At 43.8% G+C, this 25779-nt stretch overlaps 1 long non-coding RNA gene across 5 annotated transcripts in view; it reads right to left on the reverse strand.

Annotated features, from left to right (window-relative positions):
- Window positions 1–464: 464 nt before the first annotated feature.
- The window catches only part of LOC135229851 (uncharacterized), a 191218-nt gene continuing 165903 nt past the window's right edge, over window positions 465–25779 (reverse strand). For 2 of the 5 annotated variants that reach the window (XR_010320517.1, XR_010320516.1), the window contains exons 2-5: window positions 15097–15244; window positions 7881–8055; window positions 4796–4836; window positions 2403–3819 (exon numbers count right to left, since the gene is read on the reverse strand). This is a non-coding gene — a long non-coding RNA (uncharacterized LOC135229851). Of the gene's footprint in view, window positions 1107–2402; window positions 3820–4795; window positions 4837–7880; window positions 8056–15096; window positions 16175–25779 lie in introns of those variants that run through there. The other 3 variants (XR_010320518.1, XR_010320515.1, XR_010320514.1) reach the window with 3 other exon arrangements.

Here is a 25779-nt window from a genome sequence, read left to right on the forward strand (position 1 = left end):
CTCGCCATACAGCTCCACGACGTCCACTACTGGCCCTGGCATTTCGCCGGTGCCCCACTGAACGTGTGCTCCGGAGCCATGTTTCTCCACCCATCACTATCCTTCTGCCACCAGGGGATATGTGAGTGTGGGAGTCACCATTTGTCACTGGCAGCAGCGTCACAAGTCACTAGACTTCCAGGTACCCGCAGACCTAGGCTGCCTTCTGCCTCAGGCACAGTCCCGAATCCTTTATACCAGACGCTGACACCGGGCCACTGGCGGACATTCATTTTGATCAACACAGAGGTCTGAGTGAGGGTCAGCAGGCCAGGTATGTGAAGTGAAGGCCAGGTGGGCAGGACTAAGGTTTCTTTGCCATCACCATGGAGAGAGTCTCCCCACCGGAAGAGTGGGCAGAGCTTATGATGGGCCTGGTGACAAGACTCAGCCAATGGCAGAGATCCAGTCTGCCAGGCAGATGACACAGGGTCCTCCATTGTGACCTAGGACACCTAGTGGCCACAGGATTTGAGCACACCCTGGGAAAGGCTATGCAGGCACAAGGGAGCCCCTGGAGTGGACTGCTTCACGGCATTGGCAGAGCAGGCCAGGGTCCAATTTTCCCACTTTCCTGAGGATATCAGTACGCAAGACATCCCCACTCAGCATCTCTTGCCTCTTTCTCTGTATGTGTTCATTCTCTGAAATCTCTTCCTTCTCTCCCTGAGTCACTTCACAGCTTGGAGTGCCTGATAGAGTGCCTAGAGACGAAAGAGCAAAGGGGGAAGGCCTCTGGCTCTACTGGTTGCCCATGGGCAGAGAAGATCTGCTAGTCTATCTGGAAGGTCTAGACAGTAGTGACTGATTGGGGAGCTACATCACGGGTGGACTCTGGCCAGGTGAAGCTTGCTGACATGTGGTAGCCTCTCCGGAGACTACTAATTCTGCTGATGACACTGTATGCAAATACCCGGTTGAGTGCCACGGGCAGAAAACATTGACACATACCTGCCAGAGGCCTGTCCTGGGTCTGAAGAGTCCACCCTGGTCTCCAGGGTCTCATCATGTCAGCACACACTTTGCCTGCACACATGGAATCTGCCTTTCTCCACGAATGCCTTCTCCTGCTAGGAAACACAGGATGGCACTCAGCCAAGGGAGAGAACACGCAAAGTCAACTGAAGCTCCCATTTTCAAGATTTTGCTTCTGCTGGGCCACAGCCCCCGGTGGCACACTGCATGCACGTCACTTCTCCAAACACAAGGCCGAAATCCGGGCATCCAGGGCCCCAGCAGTCCAGAGTCTGCGGGTGGCAGCATACTCTGCGGAAGGTGACACCTCTTTGCCACGTACAGGAGGGAGGCCTGCGCCCTTGACTGGCTCCGCTAGAGCTCCACGACCTCAGCTATTTTCCCTGACCTTTGGCCCGTGCCCTCATGAGTGTGTGATCTCTAGTTACACTTCTCCTCTGACCACTCTGAATCCGTCAACTGCGGATACCTGAGCGTGGACATCAACATCTATCGCTGGCTGCAGTGTCACAGGTCACTAGGTGTCTAGGCTCAGGCTGACCTTGGCTGTCTTCTGCCCACGCAAGGAGCCTAATACTTCCAAGGAAATGAGGATGCTTGGTCAGTGGCCGACATCCTTTCTTTCATGCACAGAGCGGTCTAGATGAGGGTAAAGAGGCCAGGTAGGCCAGGTGAAGGCCGAGTGCGGGGCCTAGGGCTTCTTTCCCAATCCTCATGGAGACAGCCACCAGAAGGCTGGGCGGAACTTCTGACGGGGACGAGTCACAAACACTGAGCCAATAGGAGAAGTCCAGCCTAACCAGCCCGTTCCGCAGAGCCCTCCATTGTACCCATGGACACACAACGGCCCCTCGTGTCTTTGGCCACAAAATCGAGGGCACCAGGGAATAATTTTACAGTAGCCAACCCCTGATGTGGACACGTTCGACACACTGGGACAGCAGGCAGGTACCTCTTTTACACTTACGCTAGGATATCAGTAGACAAGGCGCCCTTCCTCAGCATCTATGGCTCCTCTCTGGATGTGTTCATTCAGAGAAATCTCTTCCTTCTACCCCTGAGACACATCACAAGTATGAGGGCCCTGACAGAGAGCCTGGAGATGAAACGGGGGAGGCTTCTGGCTGGACCGCTTCCCGGTGGGTAGACAATAGCAGGTAGTCTCTCTGGAAGGTCTTAGCTTCTGTTGATTGACATGGGCAATACAGTAGGGGCGGACCCTGGCCAGGTGGAGCTTGTGGGCAGATGCAACCTCTCAGGCTACGAATAATTCCACTGCTGCTTTGTTTGGTGAAAACCTCCCCCGCCAACTCGGATGAGCAGAGAACATTGACCCACACCTGCCAGGGGCCTTTCCTGGGACTAAAGATCCCAATGTGGTCTCAACGTCGTCACCCTTTCGGCACACACCTTTCCTACACACATACTCCTGCCTTTCTCCGTCAGTGCCTTATCCTACTAGGAAACAAAGCATGCCACTGAAAAAGGCCAATGCTAGGGAAATTGAAGAGATGATGCCATTTTCCAAATTTTTGCTGTCTACATGTCCCCGCCTCCGGTGCAACGCAGCGTATGTGGACGGGCTCCAATGGCAAGGCCGAAATCCTGGCAGTCTGGCACTGCAGTCCAATGGTTTATGGACGTGGGGACACGGATGACCTGTTTGCCACATATAGGAGAAATCCTTGGGCCCTTCACTGGCTTGCAATTAAGCTCCACGACGTCCACTCCTTGCCCTGGCCTTTGGCTGGTGCCGCATTTAAAGTGTGCTCCGGAGCCATGTTTCTCCGCCCATCACTATCCTTCTGCCACCAGGGGATATGTGAGTGTGGGAGTCACCATCTGTCACTGGCAGCAGCGGCAGAAGTCACAAGACTTCCAGGTACCCACAGACCTAGGCTGCCTTCTGCCCCAGGCAAGGTCCCCAATCCTTTATCCCAGATGCTGACACCTGGCCACTGGCGGACACTCATTTTGATCAACACAGAGGTCTGAGTGAGGGTCAGCAGGCCAGGTAGGTGAAGTCAAGGCCAGGTGGGCGGAACTCAGGCTTCTTTGCCATCACCATGGAGACAGTCCCCCCACAGGAAGAGTGGGCAGAGCTTATGATGGGCCTGGTGACAAGACTCAGCCAATGGCAGAGATCCAGCCCAACAGGCAGATGACACAGGGCCCTCCATTGTGACCCAGGACACCTAGTGGCCACAGGATTTGAGCACACCCTGGGAAAGGCTATGCAGGCACAAGGGAGCCCCTGGTGCGGACTGCTTCAGGGCATTGTCATAGCAGGCCAGGGTCCAATTTTCCCACTTTCCTGAGGATATCAGTAGGCAAGACATCCCCACTCACCGTCTCTTGCCTGTCTCTCTGTATGTGTTCATTCTCTGAAATCTCTTCCTTCTCCTCCCAGGCACTTCACAGCTTGGAATGCCTGATAGAATGCCTAGAGACGAAAGAGCAAAGAGAGAAGGCCTCTGGCTCTACTGGTTGCCCATGGGCAGAGAAGATCTGCTAGTCTATCTGGAAGGTCTAGAGAGTAGTGATTGATTGGGGAGCTACATCCTGGGCGGACCTGGCCAGGTGAAGCTTGCTGACATGTGGCAGCCTCTCTGGAGACTACTAATTCCACTGATAACATTGTATGCAAATATCCGGGTGAGTGCCATGGGCAGAAAACATTGACATATACCTGCCAGAGGCCTATCCTGGGTCTGAAGAGTCCACCCCAGTCTCCAGCGACTCATCTCAGCACACACTTTGCCTGCACGCACGGAAACCGCCTCTCTCCACGAATGCCTTCACCTGCTAGGAAACACACGATGTCACTCAGCCAAAGGAGAGCACAGGCAAAGTCAACTGAAGCCCCCATTGTCAAGATTTTGCTTCTGCTGGGCCACAGCCCCCGGTGGCACACTGCATGCACGTCACTTCTCCAAAGACAAGGCCGAAATCCGGACAACCAGGGCCCCAGAAGTCCAGAGTCTGCAGAAGGCGGCACATGGATCGCCTCTTTGCCACATACAGGAGGGAGACCTGTGCCCTAGACTGGCTCCGCTAGAGCTCCACGACCTCAGCTATTTTCCCTGACCTTGGGCCCGTGCCCTCATGAGTGTGTGATCTCTAGTTACACTTCTCCTCCGACCACTCTGAATCCGCCACCTGCGGATACCTGAGCATGGAAATTAACACCTGTCACTCGCTGCAGTGTCACAGGTCACTAGGTGTCTAGGCTCAGACTGACCTTGGCTGTCTTCTGCCCAGGCAACTAGCCTAAGCCTTCAAAGGAAATGAGGACACGTGGTCACTGGCCGACATCCTTTAACCAACACTGAGTCCCTGGTCAGCATCCTGGAGTCCTGGCAAGAAGAGCCAGGCACCTCCAGGAGCATCTGGAGGAGGAGACAGGGGCTGAAGAATCTACCACACCTACTGGTGCTGCTACACATGTGGGAGGCCTGGCTGCAGAGATTGCAGGCATGGCCTCAGGGTCAAAGGAGAAAGCACCTGAAGACGTGCTAGGACTCTTAGACTGAGAGAAGCAGGATGTCTGGACTGCAAAATATGCACCCTTCAGGGAAGAAGTTCATTCAAGCTTCTTAAACTCACCTCACCTGGAAAATCCATCCTCTTTTAGCCTTGTGCCCCTTCCACGCCCCCTCTAGTACAAAGAGAGATGCAGCCCTACGGCACCAGGGTGGAAGAAGCCCCAGGATAGCTGTCCGAAGACATGAGGCCCACTCAAAAGCTTCCCCCGCCAAGGAGAGAAGAGGACAAGACTTACCTGCAGATGAGGTCTCAGGGCCCTGAGAATGAGCATAATGTCTGTAAGGAAAGAGAAATAGGATTTCAGTGGGACATGGAAGTCTGAGAAAGAGCCTCTGCAAAGATAGCTCTAAGGGAGGTGTGATTGTGAAGGTGGGCTGGTCACTGAGTTCTTTGTAGTACAAGGTAGCAGACAGAAGCCAGACTCTGGGGGGAACCTGCCTGCCGGTGAGCAGTGGGCATAAAACCCTAAACCAATGAGAATCGAATCCCTTCCCAGCAGCTTCTGCACAGATCAGTGATGTTTGCTTGGTCTTTCTCTTTTCTGTGGTCTAACCTGATCTGTTCTGAGATCAGAGAGTTGGAATAGAAAAGCCTGACTGACATGAAACGAGCAAAGAGAAGACAAGGCCTCCTAAATCTGGTGAAGACAGAACACAGATAACCAAAGGTGAGGATGGGAAGAAACAGATTGAGTTCCAAGTCCCATCCACAGTATCCCAGGGCCTGGAATCCCTGGAAGTGCCAGAGGTGTGTACTCCCTGGGAGATGCGACCCCAAGTGTCAGAGGAAGCCCTACGGAGCAAGGAAGGGAGGGCAGGGCCTCTAGGATGGGCACTTCCATACAGGCTGCCCATGTGAATTTCTCAGAGTGACCGTGACAGATCCTGAGAGGGACAGTTTGAGGCAAAGGAAAGTAAGTTTTCTGAAGTGGGGTGAATTCCGCCTTCTCCTGACAATGAAACAGAAATCCCGTCCTGCTCAGAGGTACTGAGTAGGAGGGATTGTGAATTCCCATCCTGCACAGAGGTTGGCTGGGAAGTTCGACTGTCTAAAGACAATGTGGCCAAAGTCTTCTTTATCTTTCAAAGATATATCTTTAACTTCCTGCAAATTCAATCCTGGATAAAAGCCTAGAATATACAAGTGTGGGTTTTTCAGGAGAGCAACAAGGGGAGAAGGTGATAGTGACATATCAGAGAAGGAGAACAATAGTCTAAGGGTCCCTGTGTTACTTAATGAATCACAGACAGTGTCAAGCATTCTTCCTTACCTGTAGACATGCAAATGCAGTAGATGTTTTAGCAATAACTGAATTAATCCTCACAGAATTCTTTTTGGCCATTTCCAGGTACAGAGACCAGAAGAATTCATTAGTTACAAGAGCAAGCAATAATTCGCTGGTCTGAATTTTGTTCAATTTCTGTGTTTGCCCTTCACAAATGGATAAAAGTCTCTGAATCTGGCATTGAAGACAGTGTTTTCTCTATTGTTATGGATTGAATAGTGTCCCCCAAAATGTGTGTCAACCTGGCCAGGCCATGATTCCCAGTATTGTGTGGTTGTCCTGCATTTTGTGATCTGATGTGATTACTTATGTGTTGTAAATTCTAACCTCTGTGATGTTAATGAGGCGGGATTAGAGACAGTTAGGTTAATGAGGGAGGACACAATCTACAGGATAAGGGTGAGTCTTGAGTCAGTCTCTTTTGAGATACAAAGAGAAAAGTGAGCAGAAATGAGAGGGACCTCATACCACCAAGGAAGAAGTGCCTGGAGTGGAGCAGGTCCTTTTGACCCAGCGTCCACGCACTGAGAATTTCCTAGGCCAGGGGAAGATGGATGACAAGGACTTTCCCCCAGAGCCACAAAGAGAGAAAGCTTTCTCCTAGAGCTGGTGTCCTGACTTCAAACTTCTTGCTTCTTAAACTGTGAGAGAATAAGTTTCTGTTTGTTAAAGGCATCCACTTGTGGAATCTCTGCTATAGCCACACTAGATAACTAAAAAACACATATATAAAATAGTCAAAAAAAAAAAAATGTTTCAAATACACACACATACACGTATGATGTTATTAAACTTTAAAAGATGTTACATTCTTATAACACATTTAACAACAGAGATTTGTATACAGAAGTTATAATAAGAGCCATCCCCACATAATTATATTGTACCTGCTCCCCCAAAGTGTCCAGTGTCCAAAGATACATATGTACCCTTTTACACACTTCTTTTTGCTTGGACACATGTAAGTACATTCATTTGTTTGTTTTTATGGAAATTAGGTCACATTCTACCCATGTTTTCCTCTGAATCACTCTTCACTTGACAATTTTTCATGGTTCCTCTAAATCAGCAGACATGGAAGAAGCACTCTTTTTGGTTCTTCTTATTTTTAACTCCCACCACTCTTCTGTCAGTTTGTTGTACTGTGGTGGCTTGCATGTTGCTGTGATGTTAGAAGCTATGCCACCGGTATTTCAAATACCACCAGGTTCACCCATGGTAGACTGGTTTGAGTGGAGCTCTGGATTTAGACGGACTAGGAAAAAGGACCTAGTGATCTATTTCTAAAAAAAACTGGCCAGTGAAATCTTACGAATAGTACTGGAACACTGTCTGACTGAATGACAGAGGATAACCCCTTAGGTTGGAAGGCACTCAAAATACAAGTGGGGAAGAGCTACCTCCTCAAAGTAGATCCCAGTTTAATGACGTTTCCTGATGGGCACAACTCATAATGAGAAGAAACTGATGCAAATATCCTTTAATAATCAGAATGTGGAATGAAGGAAGTATGAATCTAGGGAAATTGGAAGTCATCAAAAATGAAATGGAATGCATAAAGGTCAGTAATCCAAGGCATTAGTGAGCTGAAATAGCTTGGTTTTGGACATTTTAAAGTAGACAATGATATGTTCTACTATGCCAGGATTGAGATACTGAAGAGAACGGCATCATATTCATCGATAAAAAGAACATTTCAAGATCTTTTCTGAAGTAGAACACTACGAACAATAGGATAATATCCACAGGCCTACTAGGAAGACCAGTTAATAAGACTATTATTCAAATTTACACACAAATCATGAATGTGAAAGATGAAGAAGTTGAAGGTTTTTACCAAGTTCCGCAGTTTGAAACTGATCAAACGTGATGCATTAATCAATCAAGATGTACTGATAATTACGTAATTAGGATGCGAAGTTGAAAACAAAGCAGACAAATCAGCAGTTGGAAAATAAGGTATTGATGATAGAAATGACAATGAAGCTTACATGATAGAATTTGGCAAGACCAATGACTTATTCATTGCACATACCTTTCGTCAGGAACATAAATGGTGACTATACTCATGAACTATTCCAGGCAGAATAGATAGGAATCAAATTTGTGGAAGGTGATGATGGAGAAGGTCAATATCATGAGTCAGAATCAGGCCAGGGGCTGACCGCAGAACAGATGATCAGTTGCTCATATTCACGTTCAAGTAGAAGCTGAAGAAAATTAAAACAAGTCCATGAGTCAAAGTATGCCCTTGAGTATATCAAACCTGAATTTAGAGACCATCTCAAGAATAGATTTGATGCACTGCACACTAATGATCGAAGACCAGATTAGTTGTGGGATGATAGCAAGGACATCATATATGAAAAAAACAAAAAGTCATTAGAAAGACAGGAAAGAAAGAAAAGACCAAAGAGGATGTCACAAGAGACTCTGAATCTTGCTCTTGAATGTACAGTAGCTAAAGAGAATGGAAGGAAAAATAAAGTAAAAGAGCTCAACAGAATACCTGAAAGCGAAGCTGGAGAAGACAAAGTATGATAATAATAATGTGAACAGATCTGGAGTTAGAAAACCAAAAGGGAAGAAAACACCTGGCATTTCTCAAGCTGAAAGAACTGAAGGAAATATTCAAGCCTCTAGGTGCAATACTGAAGGAAGGATTCTATGGGGAAAATATCGAACAACACAGGAAACATCAAAAGAAGACGGAAGGAATACACAGACTCAATACACCAAAAAGAATTGGTCGACATTCAACCATTTCAGGAGGTAGCATTGGATCAAGAGCTGATGGTACTGAAGGAAGAACTCCAAGCTGCACTGAAGGCATTGGCAAAAAACACGGCTCCAGGAACTGATGGAGTACCAAATGAGATGTTTCAACACAGGGACGCAGTGCTGGAGGCGCTCACTTGACTATTCCAATATATTTGGAAGACAGCTACCTGACCAAATGACTGAAAGAGATCTACATGTGTACCCATTTCAAAGAGAGGTGGTCCAACGCAATGCGGAAATTATCGAGCAATGTCATTAACATCCCACGCAAGAAAAATTTTGCTGAATATAATTTAAAAACAGTTGCAGCAGTACACAGATAGGCAACTACCAAAAATTCAAGCTGGATTCAGAGGAAGACATGGAATGTGGGATATCATTTCTGATGTCTGATGGATCTTGGCTGAAAGTAGAGAATATCAGTAAGATGTTTACCTATTTTTGTTTCCTATACAAGCACACTCAACTGTGTGGCTCATGACAAATTATGGATAGCTTAGCAAAGAATGGGAATTCCAGAACACTTAACTGTAGTCATGCGGAATATCTACGTAGACCAAGAGGCAGTCATTTGAGTAGGGCAAGGTGATACTCTGTGGTTTAAAATCAGAAAGTTATGTGTCATGGTGGTATCCTTTCACCATACTTACTCAATCTGTATGCTGAGCAAACATTCTGAGAAGCTGGTCTCGAAGAACAAGAACATGGCATTAGTTTTGGAGAAAGATTCACTAACAACCTATGATATGCAGCTGATACGACCTTGCTTGCTGAAAGTAAAGAGGACTTGAAGCAGTTGCTGATGAAGAGCAACCACTACAGCCTTCACTATGGATTACACCTCAACATAAAGAAAACAAAAATTCTCACAACTGGACCAGTAAGCAACACCATGATAAACAGAGAAAATACTGAAGTCATCAAGCATTTCATTTAACTTGAATCCATAATCAATGCCCACAGAAGCAGCAGTCAAGAATTCAAACAATGTATTGCATTGGGCAAATCTGTTGCAAAAGACCTCCTTAAAGTGTTGAGAAAGAAATATGTCACTTTGAGGACTAAGGTGTGCCTGAGCAAAGCCATGATATTTTCTATCACCTCACATGCTTGAGCAAGTTAGACAATGAATACGGAAAACCGAAGAACTGATTCATTTAAAATATGGTGTTGGCAAAGAATACTGAATATACCATGGACTGCCAGAAGAATAAACAAAACCATCTTGGAAGAAGTACACCAAGAATGCACCTTAGAAGCAAGGATGGCGAGACTTCGTCTCACGTGCCTTGGACATATTTTCAGGAGGGACCTGTCCCAGGAGAGGCTCATCATGCTTGGAAAAGCTGAGGGTCAGAAAAAAAGAGGAAGGCGCTCAACAACATGAACTGACACAATGGCTGCAAGAATGGGCTCAAACATAGCAATGATTGTGAGGATGGTTCAGGATCAGGTGGTGTTTCATTCTGTTTTACACAGGATCGATGGCATCTAACAGCCACAACTAACATATGTATGCGTGTATGTGTGTGTGTATATATATATATACCCATTGCCATCGAGTCGTTTCCAACTCATAGTGACCCTACAGGACAAAGTAGAACTGCCCCACAGAGTTCCCAAGGAGCGCCTGGTGGATTCGAACTGCTAACCTTTTGGTTAGCAGCTATAGCTATTAACCATTATGCGACTAGGGTTTCCATATATATATATATATATATATATATATATATATATATATATATTCTCTTCACTAGTTTTGCATCTCTAGAGATCCCAGGCTAAGACATTTGGTACCTACTGTGGTTCTAGAGGAACCAAATCTTAAGGATGAGTTTTCTGAATTGATTCTCAAGTCTGGCTAGTCTTAAAGGCACTGATGACTGTCTCCAGTAGTAAACAGGCTATTGCTAATCCATGGTGGGAGGTGACAATAGAAATACGCAAAATACTACTACCACTGGATCAAATATTTGTGAGAGACAAGGCTCTGCCTGATTACATATTTGATACTTTTCTATAATTTTGTCAGAATAAGAATAATAAGGAAGCTGCTTGGTTAGTCCTGCTTTTGCTAGCCACACTGGTGAATGAAAGAAATGGGCTCAAAGCTGAAGCACCACATACAAGATCTGAAAGCTGCCACTTGTGCCCAGAAAGAAAACCATATTTCTTATAGTAACAAGGCTAATGCTGCCAAAAATAAACTCAGATTCTTATCATAAGAGTGACTGAATTAAAGCGCTAGTTGAATATCCAGCCTCAAATGGTGTCTGAAGTTAGAGTGAGGGCACTGATTGGGAAGAAATGGGATCCTGAAACTCAGGATGAGGACATATGGGCAGACAGTCAGGAAGCGGGGGACAATGAACCTCCAATTTCTATTGAATCGCTCTTCCTAACAGAACCAGACCTCTTACTCCCATCTGAAGAGATTCTCTAACTCTGCCGCTAAGGCACCCTTCCCAGTAAAACAATTATCCCTTCCACCTCCATCTGATGAGATTACCCCAGCTGTGCCTGAAGTGTCTTGTTTGAGTTATCTCCTGGGGTGGTATCTGGGGCATTGCCTGGGGCATCACCTTAGGCAGATGTCTTATAAGACACGGCTGAACATCCCACTGCCACTGCCCATTTTTGCTTCTAGACCTATACCTAGACTTCAGTCCCAACAAGCCCCAAAAGGTGAACTATGAAGTGTGACCCAGGAGAAGGTATGCTAAACTCCAAAAGAACTACTTGATTTTTCTAATATATATATACAGAAACCTGGTGAATATGTGTGGGAATGGCTATTATGGGTGTGGGATAACGGTGCAAGCAACATAAAGGTGGATTAGTCTAAGTTTATTGATATAGACCCAGGAAGCATAGATTCTTCATTCAGTGTTTCAGCTTCAAAGGTTAGAAAAGGATCTCATAGTTTATTTGGTTGGTTTACTGAAGCATGGATTAAGTGGTGGCCTACAATAAATCAAGTGGAAATGGCAGATCTGCCATTGTATACTGTAGGAGAAGGTAACCAAAGGCTGAGGGAAACTGGCAGGTTAGAATGGATTTATTAGGCTGGACCCACAGACCCACACACGGAGTGCCCAGAGGGCTCTCTTTTTACCATAGCAGTGAGGTACAAATTTGTGCAGCAAGCCCCAGCATTATTGAAGACTTCTGTGGTTGCTATTTTATGTAAGTAAGAGTCCACAGTGAGAACTGCCCTAACTGAATTAAGACACCTAACTACAATGCAGTTGACTGGACCCCATGGTGGTAACAGCCAAGTGGTGGCACTCAATGAACAAAGACAAGGTGGGTGTGGTTACCATAACAGACAGTAGAGTCAAAGCAGTAATCAGAATAGTCTGCTCACATGGATTTATGGCAATGGCTACTTAGTCATAGTGTCCCTGGGAGTGAAAGAGCTGGGAAATGTACATCTCCTGGTACCTAGTGTCTTAGCTATCTAGTGCTCCTGTAACAGAAATACCACAAACGGATGACTTTAACAAAGAAAATTATTCCCTCACAGTCCAGGAGGCTTTATAAGTCCAAATTCAGGGTGCCAATTCCAGGGGAAGACTTTTTCTCTCTGTCACTCCTAGGGGAAGGTCTTTGTCACCAGTCTTCCCCTGGACAAGAAGGTTCTCAGCACAGGGATCCTAGGTCCAAAGGATGCACTGCTCCTGACACTTCTTTCTTGGTGGTACTGAGGTCCCCCGTCTCTCTGCTCTTTTCTCTTTTATATCTCAAAAGAGACTGACTTAAAACACAACTTAATCTTGTAGATTGAGCCCGGCCTCCTTAACATAACTGCTTCAAATTTTCGCTCATTAACATCATAGAGGTAGGATTTACAATACATTGGAAAATCACATCAGCTGACAAAATGGTGGATAATCGCACAATACTGGGAAGCATGGCCTAGTCAAGCTGATATATACATTTTGGGAAGACAGAGTTTAATCCATAACACCTAGTATGCAGCTATCGACCTGTTAATGCCTTTTTCTCCATACCCATTTGGAAGTATCACCAGAAACAGTGTGCCTTCTCTCTGACCTAAGTATATAAGGACGAAATAATATAGAGGAATCTCTGTTACATTTTCTCCATCTTACCGTTATTTGGCCTCATAGGCAGACCCAGTCACTTAATTGCACGGCAGAATGAAGAGATTAAAGCCCAACATTCTTGCCAGTGGACCAGGAAGGTAGCTGCTCAGACATCAGAGAGCCTCAGAGAGACAGAGACCAGGTGGCTCAAGAGAGGGATACCATAAAGTTGTTTTTCATACCCCCCTCCACTCCCATAGTTGCATATGCTTTCCTCTGACCCCAAGAAGTAGATCAATCCTTTGAGAACTGCATTATGGGTTAGAACACCAACAAGGTCCCAGACTGAGCGACACTCCCATAGATTACATCCAAATATCATTGCAAAGTCTTCAAAATCTGAACTGACATCTGAGCCACAGCATCCAGAAGTTGGGAAAGAACATGCAGCCTGAACATAACTGGGTCAAGTGATTGCTAAAACAAACAACATCGACATTTTCTGTAAGATTGAAGTAAGACATAGTCTTAGAATCATAGACAAAAACTTTAAAAAGCTACTTTAACCATGCTCAAAGAAGTAACAGTCACACCTTAGAAAAATAGAAAAATACATAGAAACCATTCACAAATGAAAATTTTAGACAGGAAAAATAGAGATAAAAAATTCACTTGACCAGCGGAATGCTGTTGACAGACAAAAGGATCAATGAGATGAAAATAGTTCAATTGAAAATATCCAATCTGAAAACAGAGGACAAATATTGAAAAAAAAATGAACAGAGCCTCAAAAAAATCCAAAAATACCTAACATTTATTTATTGGAATTCCATAAGGTGTAGAGAAAATATATAGTGTAGAAAAAAATATCTGAAGAAATACTGGCTCAACACTTTCCCAATTTGTTGAAAGACATAAACTTACAGATTCAAGAAGCTATGCAAACTCCAACAAGTTAAACTCACATAATTTTACACCCAAATGCCTCACTGTCAATTGTGGAATAACAAGGACCAAGAAAATATCTTCAAAGAAGCTAGAGAGAAAACAACTCATTTCACACAGGAGAAACCATTGGAATGACTCTGTATTCATCATCAGAAGCCATGGAGGCCAAAAGGCTGTGAAAACAACATTTTTTCAACACTGAAAGAAAAGAAACATTAACCCAGTGTTCTATAGGCTGTTATTTCCTTCATGAGTAAAGGAAAAATATTGACATTCTCAGGTGAAGGACGCTTAAGAGAATTCATCGCCACCAGACTTGTTCTAAATGAAACACTAAGGAAGTTCTTCAGGTGGTAGACTTGGAATTTCAGGAATTATGGAAAGCAACAAAGTCGAAAGTACCTTCTGAAGTTTGCCGTTCAGCCAAAGATTAGACAGGTCTATAAAACAAACAATAACACACGTGAAGAAAGTGTTTCTTAGTTCAATCGTGTGTATGAGACCAAAGGTGCAAAACCTGCCCAAAAGCACAGAAAAGAGGGCAGGATGGAACAGGAATCATGGCGGATGGGAACGGGGAACTGGAGCATAGAAGAGAATATTGACACATCATGAATATTGCCACCAATGTCACAAACCAATTGTGTATAAATGGCTGAACAAGAAAGTAATTTGCTTTGTAAAGTTTCAAATAAAGCACAATAAAAATTTTTTAAAAAGTGGTAGGTATCTGGGTAAACATATTACGCCAACCCTGCTGTCACTGCACAACATGGCGCAGGACTCCCCTCTTTGGATAGACTTGCTAGCCTATTGGAAACACTTTGGAATATACTCTTGGTGGCAAATTAGTATTAGAGAATGGGATTATTTTGAAAATATGAGATGTCTGTACTCATGTCTGGTGAATAAACTGGATAATAAAATTTTCAGAGCGAAATGAGATGTTCTAACAGAAAAATAGGCCTGAATTCCCACGTGGGCCATGAGCCTAATCTGAAGGCCTTTCCCAGAGAGGCATTTCAGGCACTTCTAGAGCAGCAGGAGCACTGGGGAATGCATGTATCAACCTCCCCCAGGGCCTTCTCTGAGGAGTAAGTACCTGCTTTAGTACTAAGCTTAAAAAAAAAAAAGCTTAGGGGTTCATAAATAGTCATTCTGCATAAGGTCTTCAGGTTCAAGTCTGTAATCCAGCTGGGATTCTGTGTGTGCTGCATCTCTGCATCAAAAGAACATGCTTCTAGAAGCAGAATGCCAGGAGAGAGGCGGTTGGGCAGTTGGGGGTGGGGGGTGCTGCGCAGACAGGGGTGCCCAAGGGAGGCACAATATAGTCATTCTGCAGCAGGTCTAGTCCTTCTGCATAAGAATTAGAATGCTTCTGTCAATGCATAATAGTTTACATGCAGGACATAAACAAAGTGACTGAAGGACAAAGTCAAATAGTAAACCAAGCCACTCCCTGTCAATCCTTACCTGAGAGGGTCTTCATGAAGACTTCCGGGGATGGAGAAGGACACAGTAAACGCTGATTTATTTTACCTCTTCCTTCCTCAAGAAACAGGAACTGGTGTTAAGACGTCAGGTGTCAAGCCCCAAACTCCTCTTCTGGTCTGTATTTAAGCTGTATAATAAAACTGGGATCAGGCAATCAGCCGTGAGCAGACAGACCCAGAGTATTCCCAGTGCCCCACATCTTTGAGCTCCAGTGAGATCCTGTTCTTAGTCACTAGATTAGCAGAGGAGCTGAAAGACTGAAATTCCGTGTTTTAAGGCAACTTGGGCTTCAAACAGTCACATATTGCTAAAGTCGTATTTCTCTGTGTTAATTTATGATCCTTAACTCAAATCTGGAGTTTGGAGCTCATTTTGATAACTCCTCATTAGTCTGCATAGACTAGAGTCTGCTCACAGTCAGTGATGACAATGGAGGAAACAAAGTCCCTAGCCCAGAGGAGGGACTGCTCCCCATATTTGGGGAAATGCCCCTGGGAAGCATCGGCGAGGTGCACTTTGGCCTCTGTGGCTTTGCCTTCTGCTCCTGGAATTGCACCCTGGGGGCCTCCATATGCAGACCCAGAGTCCGTGGGTGACCACAACTCCCCCGTTCTGGGTCATCGTCCGGACACACGTTGCGATATGCTTTCTGCCCTCCTTTCCAGCATAAGCGCTGCGATCACAAGTGGCAGAACCAGTTCTCAGGTCCAGACCCTAGACCTTGCCCTCCTTGGCCTTAGGCTTCCCTAGTCCTGGTGGAACCTGCAAGCCTGGCGGATGCGAGGTTAGCACCCGGCTGGGTGGGCTTGGGCCTGTCTCAAAAGGCTCATGGCGCACTCAGGTTCCTCCTCCTTGGAGCCTGTGGGCTTGCAGTGGGCAGCCCGGCATCTCGTGCCTCCCTTGGGAGCCCTCTCTGAGCAGCAGCTCCCCTCCCCCTCCCCCGCCAACCACCCAACAGTCGCACTGCCTGCTTTCTGCTTCTAGAAGCGTGTTCTTTTGATGTACACATGCAGCACACACAGAAGCTCAGTTGGATTACAGACTTGAACCTGAAACGCACAACTTTAAAACTACTAGACGGGGGGGGGAGGTTATTGGCAGTGAAAAAAGCAAAAAAAAAAAATAAGAAAGAGAACAATTACAAAAAAAGTATTAGAAGACTGTATCCTCACATTATGGACTCAAGAAAGTTGCGGATAAACAACTGCGTAGATAGCATACTGTTGTCTCTTTGCAAATAAGTCTTAAATGAGGGAATTTGGTACCGGGAAGAGTTGCAGAGCCTGACTTTGGGGAAATCTGGGATTGATGAATTGCCTTGCATGAGGCTACAAGCCCTGATAATCAATATTTGAAGATGAGATTCGAGCAACCTAGAACATGCATCAGAATTTTTTCTAAGTAAATTAGCACCAGAAGATGCCTTTAACCACTAAATAAAATGGGTCAGTAGTTCAAGATCTCCCTAAAAAGAAAACGGCAGACCTAGATCGTTTCCAGTCAGGTTCCAGCAAACATGCAAGAAACAGTCATTTTAATCTTGTACATAGTCAACAGAGATTAGAAAACCATGAGATACTCCCCTAACTTGATCCTTAAGGCTAGTTTAAAAATGATAACAAATTAGAGAAGGATGGTAGAAGAAGAGTTAGAGGACAAGCACACTCAGTAACTGAGATGCAAAACTCTACGTAAGATGCCAGCAAAGGAAATCCAGCAAAGTATAAACCACGTAACATGCCATGATCATGTAGGCATACAAATTTGAGTGAACGTTAAAGATTTAGTAATTTCATTCACCACATGCATAGGTGAAAGAAGAGAAGACATATGCTCACCTCAAGAGATGGGGGCAAAGCAGGTTGATAAAATCCAATCACATGGAGAGATAAGGACTAGGAGCAAATATGGAACAGAAAAGGAGTTCCCGAACGTGGAAAACTACAACTAGCATGATAGTTCATGGTGACGTGTGGGACATTCTCTTTAAAATTAATAAACAATAAAATAAGGGTGCTTCTATCATTACTTTTATTAAACATTGAACACCGGAAGTGTAAGCTAGTACAAAAAGAGAAAAAGTATAACTGCTATTCATAGATTATAGGACTGTCTCCATTGAAAACTGTAGAAAATACCGGAATTAATAGTAATCATAAATAAAAAATAAATTGAAATTTCAATGCATCAGCATCAAGCTGACTCTGTCATAGCTCTTAGGTGAAAGCAAAGGACACTGATAGGGAAAGAGCAGGTTCGGGTGGTCTAGACCAAGGAGGGAAGAAAATTATTCTGCACTGGGCTGAACTTATAAGAACGGGTCTTATGTGTGTTAGTTACCTAGTCCCTCCATAACAAAAAATAACACAACTGGATGGCTTTAAAGAACAGAAATTTATTTTCTCACAGTTTAGCAGGTGGTCGTTCGAATTCAGGGCATGGCTGTAGTGGGAGGTCCTTCCTTGTCTACCTCAGCTTCTAGTAGATGCCAGCAATCATTTGTGTTCCTGGCCTTCTAGAAGCATCTGTCTTCTTTGTCTGTCTTCCTTTTCACCTGTTTGAGTCTGTGTGTATTCTGCTCCTTTTATAACTAAGAAGAGTTAGGCTTAGGACCCACCCTACATTGGTATGACCTCATTCACATAATAAAAGCAGGCCCCCTCTTTCCTAACAAGGTCAGATTTACAGGTACAGGGGTTAGGATTTCCACAGACATTTTGGAGGGACACAATTCAATCCCTAACAGTCGACTTACCAGATATTCTGGATTGAGAGTACTCGCATGAACAGCTGAGAGTGGTTCCAATTCTTTGCTACATTCGTTGGCTGAAACTTGTCTCAATGGTCACCCAAAGGAATGCTAGAGCAATTTATTGTGTAGGACCTGGCCAACCATTCCTAATCAAGTCCATTGTGTGGAAAAACACACAATCCCATCACCAAAGCCTTGAGAAATTCATGGATAAGAAAAGAATGGTGGTTGGAACCAAGAATTGTTTCATAGCCTAGATAACATGGTACAGGTGTTAGATATTCACATGGAGATGTCAGGTAATAAAACTTCACCCCACATGGGGATGTCAAGGATAATACCAACAGCTAATGTTCATTGAGTACCTACACTGGTGCCAGGCACTCCTGTGCTTTTTCTTTCATGTTTGCTTTTCATGATGGCCATATGAGGAATGTATCATTATAATGCCTAAAGAGGTCAATACAGAGAGCTAGGCTCACATTTGAATATATGAGTCTGGACCCAGGAGGAGTTTGAATGGATGGAGGTATAAACCTCACGTCCTTAGCTACAAATAGACAGCAGTAAACTCACTGAGGCATCCTAGAGAGAGGGTGTCAATAGAGAGAGGAACAGGCACCAAGCCCAAGGGTACTCGGGTATCTAGAAGCCTGCCAGGTGAACAGCAGCCAACAAGCCTCTCTGAAGTCCAGTGTGGTTCCTGGAGGGTTGTCTGTCCTTGCTCTCAGCTGCATTTCCCCAGTGCCCCTCCCACCTGCACTGGGTTGTCCCCTTCATGAGGACAGGGGCAGTGTGTACCTTTCACCACTGTATCTGCATAACATAGACTACTTCTGGCCCATGGAATATACTGACTGAATGAAAAATAAACGATAAGTACGTAAAATCCTTCGTAGTTGATACCTTGGGATACATTAAGGAGCTTCATGAGTAAGAGGGAGAAAAACTGATCAGGGCTGCTTCTGAGACCATCTCTTAGGCGTAAAGAGTGTTAAACAATAATTAAACAAAGAGATTTAATGGCAGAGATGTATGTTAAAAAGATGTAAGTATACGTTGAAGATTACTAGAAACATGCACATTTATTATTGCAACTATAGTTCAAATTGTTAAAAAAAATATACTACATGCACACAGAATATTATAAAGTAATTTAATGCTCTCATTAAAAAAAACAAAAAAAATTATCATGAGAAAAGACTAATGATGAATGAAAATATCAGGATATAATATCCGTGTTAATATACATAAATGTGTGTGCTAATACACACATAAAACCAGTTGCCATTGAGTCAGTTCTGATTCATGATGACACCAGCGTGCCAGAGTAGAACTGTACTCCATAGGGGTTTCAATGGCTGAGTTTTCGGAAGTAGACTGCCAGACCTCTCTTTCATAGCAATTCTGGGTGGACCTGAACTCCAACTTTCTGTCAGCAGCTCAAGATATTAACCATTTGCACCAACCAGAGACTCTAACACACATACATGCCAATGTAAGTAAGATAACAGACATATCGGAACGTTAGTAATTTATTCTATGCATTACGTATGTTTTCTTGTTATTTATTGCATACTTTCCCATTGCTTCCAAGTTTTTGAGGAATAGAATGTACTTCTGGAAAAATTCATGAGAGATTTTTAAGTAATGAAATAATCAACAGAAACAGAATGAGTAAATCTGTGGCAAGGCAGCCCATGAACCCAAGATTACAGTAACACTGGTATGAAAAGCAGAATTGTGGAGTCCTGAAGCTCAGTGGTCCCATGCATGCATCAGGAAAGAGGGAAGAGCAAATAAACAAGGAGAAAATACAGTGAGCCAGAGGAGTGGGAGCCCTCTGTTGTGGGCACAGTTTTCTCATGAAACTTTAGATGGACACAATGGGTGGGATTATCCACTTCCATCACACAAACATTTTTATTACCCTTGATTTTAACGGAACTATGTTATAAAAACAAATGATAAAATAAAGTATAATAAAAGAATAAATCTCATAGTGGACTACTATCATTTTCCCCAGCCACTGAGGAGGGCAGGAAACACACACGGGAAAGAAGATGGAGCAGTGTGAAGAATCATGCTTAGTGAGGAGGGGAGTGTTTCTGAGACAGGCCTTACTTGCTACCACCTAGGGAAGCAGGCAGCCGTGCAGGACCAACTGGAAGAAATGGCACATTATTTCTGAGACCTACTCCAGCTCATAACAAATTATGGATAACATGGGGAAGAATGAGATTTCCAGGACACTTAATTGTTCTCAGGAGAAACGTGTACACAGAAAAAGAGGCAGTCATCTAAACAGAACAAGGAATACTGCATGGTTTAAAGTCAAGAAAGGTGTGCATCTCCATTGTATCCTTTCACCATACCTATTCGACCTGTATGCTGAGCAAATAATCCGAGAAGCTGGACTGTCTGAAGAAGAATAAGGCGTCAGGATTGGAGGAAGACTCATTAATAACCTGAGATATGCAGATGATACAATCTCGCTTGTTGAAAGTGAAGAGGCCTTAAAGCATTTACTGAAGAAAATCAAAGACTACAGACCAACAGCCTAACAACAGGACCAATAAGCAACATCAGGACAACGGAGAAAATGTTGACATCACTAAGGGCTTCATTTTACTTGGATCCACAATAAACACCCATGGAAGCAGCAGTCAAGAAATCAAACGACACGTTGCATTGGGCAAATCTGCTGCCAGAGACCTCTTTAAAGTGTTCAAACGCACAGATGTCACCTTGAAAACTAATGTGCCCCTGACTCAAGCCATGGTGTTTTCGGTCACCTCATACGCACACGAAAGGTGGGCAATGAATAAGGAAGACTAAAGAAAAATTGAAGGCACTGAATTACGGTATTTGCAAAGAATATTGAATATACCACGGACTGCCAAAAGAATGAACAAATCTGTCTTGAAAGAAGTACAGCCAGAATATTCCTTAGAAGCAAGAATGGCGAGGCTTCATCTCACATATTTTGGACATGTTGTCAGGAGAGATCGGTCCCTGGAGAAGAAAGTCATACTTGGTAACAAGTGGCCACAACAATCGGCTCAAACATAACAACGACTGTGAAGGCGACGATAGGTAGTTTAACATACATTTTGACCCATACGAATTAAAATTTAAACAATTATTTCATGCCTTTTTGTAGCGGTTTCAGAATATACAATTAAAATAAATGTAAACAATTAATAGAAAAAATCTCTGAAAATAAAATTTAATTTTTTTAAGTCACTGCTCCATACCCCAAATCTAAATGGCTTGATATAAAGCACTGGTCTTTGTGATTCACAAAAAGCAGGTGCCAATTCCTGAACAAGAACTGAAGTGACAGGAGAAACTCCCCATGCTGTTAGAGCCCTGAGTGTGGGCCCTAATCCAATAATCTGTCCTCATTAATTCCTTTTCATTTCATCTCTGTGCAAGAGGGGAGGGAGAAGGTGAGAGAGGGTTACATGTGCCTATTCTGTTCTTTAGCATCTAGTTCACTGCCAGGAACAAGTATTCATAAGAGGCTACAAAACATTAAAGTACAAATAAGGAGGAAAACCTCCTAGTATATATATGTATTAGGTGGCACAAAGAGTTAAGTGCTCAGCTACTAACTGAAAGGTTGGCAGTTTAAATCCACTCAGTTGCCTTGGAAGAAAGGCCTGGCAATCTACCTCCAAATGGTCACAGCTATTGAAAACCGTATGGAGGGCAGTCCTACTCTGAAAACTCACGGGGTCGTCATGAGTGAAAATCTCCTCAACGGCAACTGGATTGGTAATCTATATATGGCATAAATGTTGGGAAAATTAGTTTCTGAACATATACACGGCATACAGAATACACTGCACATTAGTATTATGTGCCAAAACCCACTGTCATCAAGTCGATTCTAACTCATAGTGACCCCAAAGGACAGAGTAAAACTGCCACATAGGGTTTCCAAGGCTGTAAGTCTTCACTGAAGCAAGCTGCCACATCTGTCTCCTGCAGAGAGGCTGGTGGGTTCGAACCACTGACCTTTCAGTTAGCAGCCAAGTTCTTTAGCCACACAGCCACTAGGGCTCACTGCTGTCATGTACAGTGATTACATAAGCAAATTCTGAAACAAACTGCCTGGGTTTAAATCCTAACTCAATCTATCAGCTGGTTGATCTGGGCACGTTACTTTACCTCTCACTGCCTCAGTTTCCCATTTCTAAAATGGGTCTTATTCAAAAGGTTGTTACGCAGGTTAAATAAAACACACAAGGCACTTAGAAAAAGGCCTTACACACAGAATGAACACAATAAATGTTAGCTTTCATAATTATTAAGGGAATACAAACAGCTTAGTTGAAGAAACTTCCATCGAGAAATAGTTGCGTTCCAAAATTCATGTGTAAAGTCATTTACATCAACTGTTAAAGTTGTATGTTTAGATTCAAGTGATTACTGAGGTGTGTTATGATCTTGAACAGAGTTCAGGGGACTATACAGGCTGACTCTGCATGCCCTTCTCCTGCACATCCATTCCATCTCCCTTGGAGCCCAGACATCATGTTATCAATTAAACCCCTCCCACACTGGTGGTGTACTGTTTAAGAGCTACAGCTGCTAACCAAAAGGTCATCAGTTCAAATCCACCAGGCGCTCCTTGGAAAGTCTATGGCACAGTTCCGCTCTGCCCTATTGGGCCGCTATGAGTTGGAATAGACTCAGTGGCAATGGGTTTTTAATGGGTATGAGTTAACTGTTCAGTGCTTAAAGACATATCAAAAGCAACCACGAACACAAAAGTATAGTAAAAAGTTCTTATTTCAGAATAGCAAAACCTTTTTCTAACACAGTGGTGTATTAGGGTGGACTGTGTATCAAGAGGAGGCCTGGTGGCATAGTGGTTAAGAGCTCAGCTGCTAACCAAAAGGTCAGCAGTTCGAATCCACCAACTAGTCTTTGGAAACTCTATGAGGTAGTTCTACTCTATGCTATAGGGTCTCTATGAGTTAATATCAACTAGGGTCTGTATGGGTTGGAATCAACTTGATGGTGACAAGTTTGATTTGGTTTGGATTAAATTATGACCCTAAAAAATGTGTGTCTCAACTTGGTTAGGCCATGATTCCCACTATTGCATAGTTGTCCTTCATTTTGTGATTGTAATTTTACTGTAAGAGGATTAGGGTGGGATTGTAACACCACCCTCACTCAGGTCACCTTTCCCTGAGGTGTGGCCTGCACCACCTTTTATCTCGCAAGAGGTAAAAGGAAAGGGAAGCAAGCGGAGAGTTGGGGTCCTCAGACTATCAAGAAAGCAGCACCAGGAGCAGAGCATGTCCTCTGGACCCAGGGTCCCTGCACCTGAGAAGCTCCTTGACCATGGGAAGGCTAAGGACAAGGACCTTCTTCCAGAGCCGAAAGAGAGAGAAAACTTTCCCTTAGAGCTGATGCCTTGGACTATTCGCCTACTTTAATGTGAGGTATTAAATTTCTCTTGGTTAAAGCCATCCACTCATGGTATTTCTGTTATGGCAGCACTAGATGATGAAGACAGTGGGTAAAGGTGGAAGAGGTGGATGAAGGACAAAAAAAGAAAAATGGACAACAAGAGAAATATAAGAATTCAGAGAACTGTGAAAATTTAATTCCTGAATATACTTTCTTTCTCCTCCCTGTAACTGTAAGGACTTTTCTCATATACAGCATATATAAGTAAATCCTTGCAATATTTAAAACACTTAGATTTTTGTAAAACTCATTCTCTGAAAACTCATGGTGGCCCCATTAATTTGTGGCTTAAAAACAACTCAGAACTAAAAAGAAACATAAATAAATAAATAAAGGCGCTGCTGTCATTTGCGGGTGATGTTCTTTTCCTGTTATCCACAACCCACACACTTGGGAGTTAATTTTCCAGGGTCAGTGTTCATAGACCATCCTCTTTCTCTTACCACCACCCCACCACCCTTAATTATTTAGAAAAGGCAGGGCCAGTCAGTGCTCCAAACATCAAGATTTCTCTCCAAAATGCCAACTCGCACTTGGGGAGCAGGCTACATTCTCAGCTATCAGCAATTCCACTAGCCCGTGCAGATAAGGAACATGTCTCCACTGAACTGTTCGTTGTAATTAAAAAAAAAAAAAGTAAAAAACTGTTTCTTAAAACCAGAAAAAAAACAAAAAAAACAGGCATTTCCCTATTACCCACCCACCCCACTCTCCCACACCGAGTGCTCCCCTCACCACACACACACTCAAATATTTCCTACCAAGGGTGTGTCCCAAGCACGGGGTCTGGCTCCACTCTTCTTTTACACCCCTTGGAGGCCTCTGGAGAAACCATACCTTTGGTTGGCAATTCCCTGAACCCTGCCTATTCAAGCTGGCACTTATTCAAAAAGGCAGGTGAGTCTTCAAGTCAGGTTTTTAAAAGGAGTTTAAGAGGAGCCAGGTGATATGCCTACTCACCCTCAAGTTTCTCAAAGGTAATAATTTCTTGAGATGTGTACAATGTCTCAACTATGGGTTAATTAAATCCCTTAGGATGGTGGGCATGGGAAAATCCTCCATCTCAATGCCCCCCACTTTGAAAAAAAAGAGGGGGAATCTCCAAAATCACAAATTTGAATTTCTACATACTTGATTGAACTAAGGAGTAAGTTCCTCATGTGTGTTATTCTTGGTTTGAGCCTGGTGGTGCAGTGGTTAAGAGCTCAGCTGCTAACCAAAAGGTCTGCTGTTTGAATCCAACAGCTGCTCCTTAGAAACCGTATGGGGTAGTTCTACTCCGTCCTAGAGGGTTGCTAAGAGTCAGAATTCACTGGATGGCAATTGGTTTGTTTGTTTTTCAATCTTTGGCTGAAAGGTAGACTTTGTTATCAATTTATTAAATCAACTGGTAATTTGCTGGATATTTCTCGTACAGGAACTTATGATGTCTTCAAATCCAGCTAATCAGGTTTAGGGAGAGAGAAACTTCTCTACCTTAGCCTCCCTGCCACTCCCACACCTTTTTCATTGATTTCCATGCCCTGTTTAAGTAACATCATTCATTACTTCTCACTATCTAGGTTATCTGAGCCAATTCATGGCAGTCAATTCCACCTGAGCCCTAGGATACCCTCATTTACATACTCTGCCCTGTTGTTCCTTCACAAATGGCTGACCTCACATCTCCCCTTGAATGTCTACTAGGCATCTCAAACTTAATGTGGTTCAAATAAAATTCTTCGTCCAAGTGTCTTATCTACCTCCCAGTCTTCCTTATCTCAGCAAATGTTCTCACTATCGTCTGGATTGTTCAGGACAAAAACCTAGAAATCATCCTTGATTTCTCTCCTTTATTCAAATCTTGTATCCAATCCATTGACACATATTCTGGACTCTTGGCGCTACCTTAAAATAAATCCTGACTCTATCCACTTCTCACTACCTCCACCTTACAGCCACCATCATCTCTTGGTTAAAACTGGACTCCATGCCACCGATCTTCCCTCTTACAGTCTACATAACAGCATCACCTCAGTGGCTTCTCATGGCAATTAGGAAAAATTCCCAAATCCTTCCCATGGTCTTTCATGATGCGGGGCTTGCCCACCATACTAACCTCATTTCCTAACAGTCTTCCCTCGGTTCACTCCACACTAGCCATGACTTATTTCCTGAGCTTCCTCAAAACATGCCAGAACACTTGGTTATTTAAGGGCCTCAGAAACAACTCTTTCCTTTATTGGCAATATCCTCCCTCCAGAACTTCATACAGCTATTCTCTCCTTTGATATAGGTCAGTTATCTCCTCAAATATCCTGATCCCATAAGCCTTTACTAACTATTAATCTAAAACAGCTCACCCCACTCATTCCCTCACATGCAACTCTGTCTTATTTTCAAAATATTTAGCTCTCCTTGACATTTTTTGTTAATTATTA

This window comes from Loxodonta africana, unplaced genomic scaffold, assembly GCF_030014295.1.
Source record: "Loxodonta africana isolate mLoxAfr1 unplaced genomic scaffold, mLoxAfr1.hap2 scaffold_57, whole genome shotgun sequence".
Classification (NCBI taxonomy): Eukaryota; Metazoa; Chordata; class Mammalia; order Proboscidea; family Elephantidae; genus Loxodonta; species Loxodonta africana.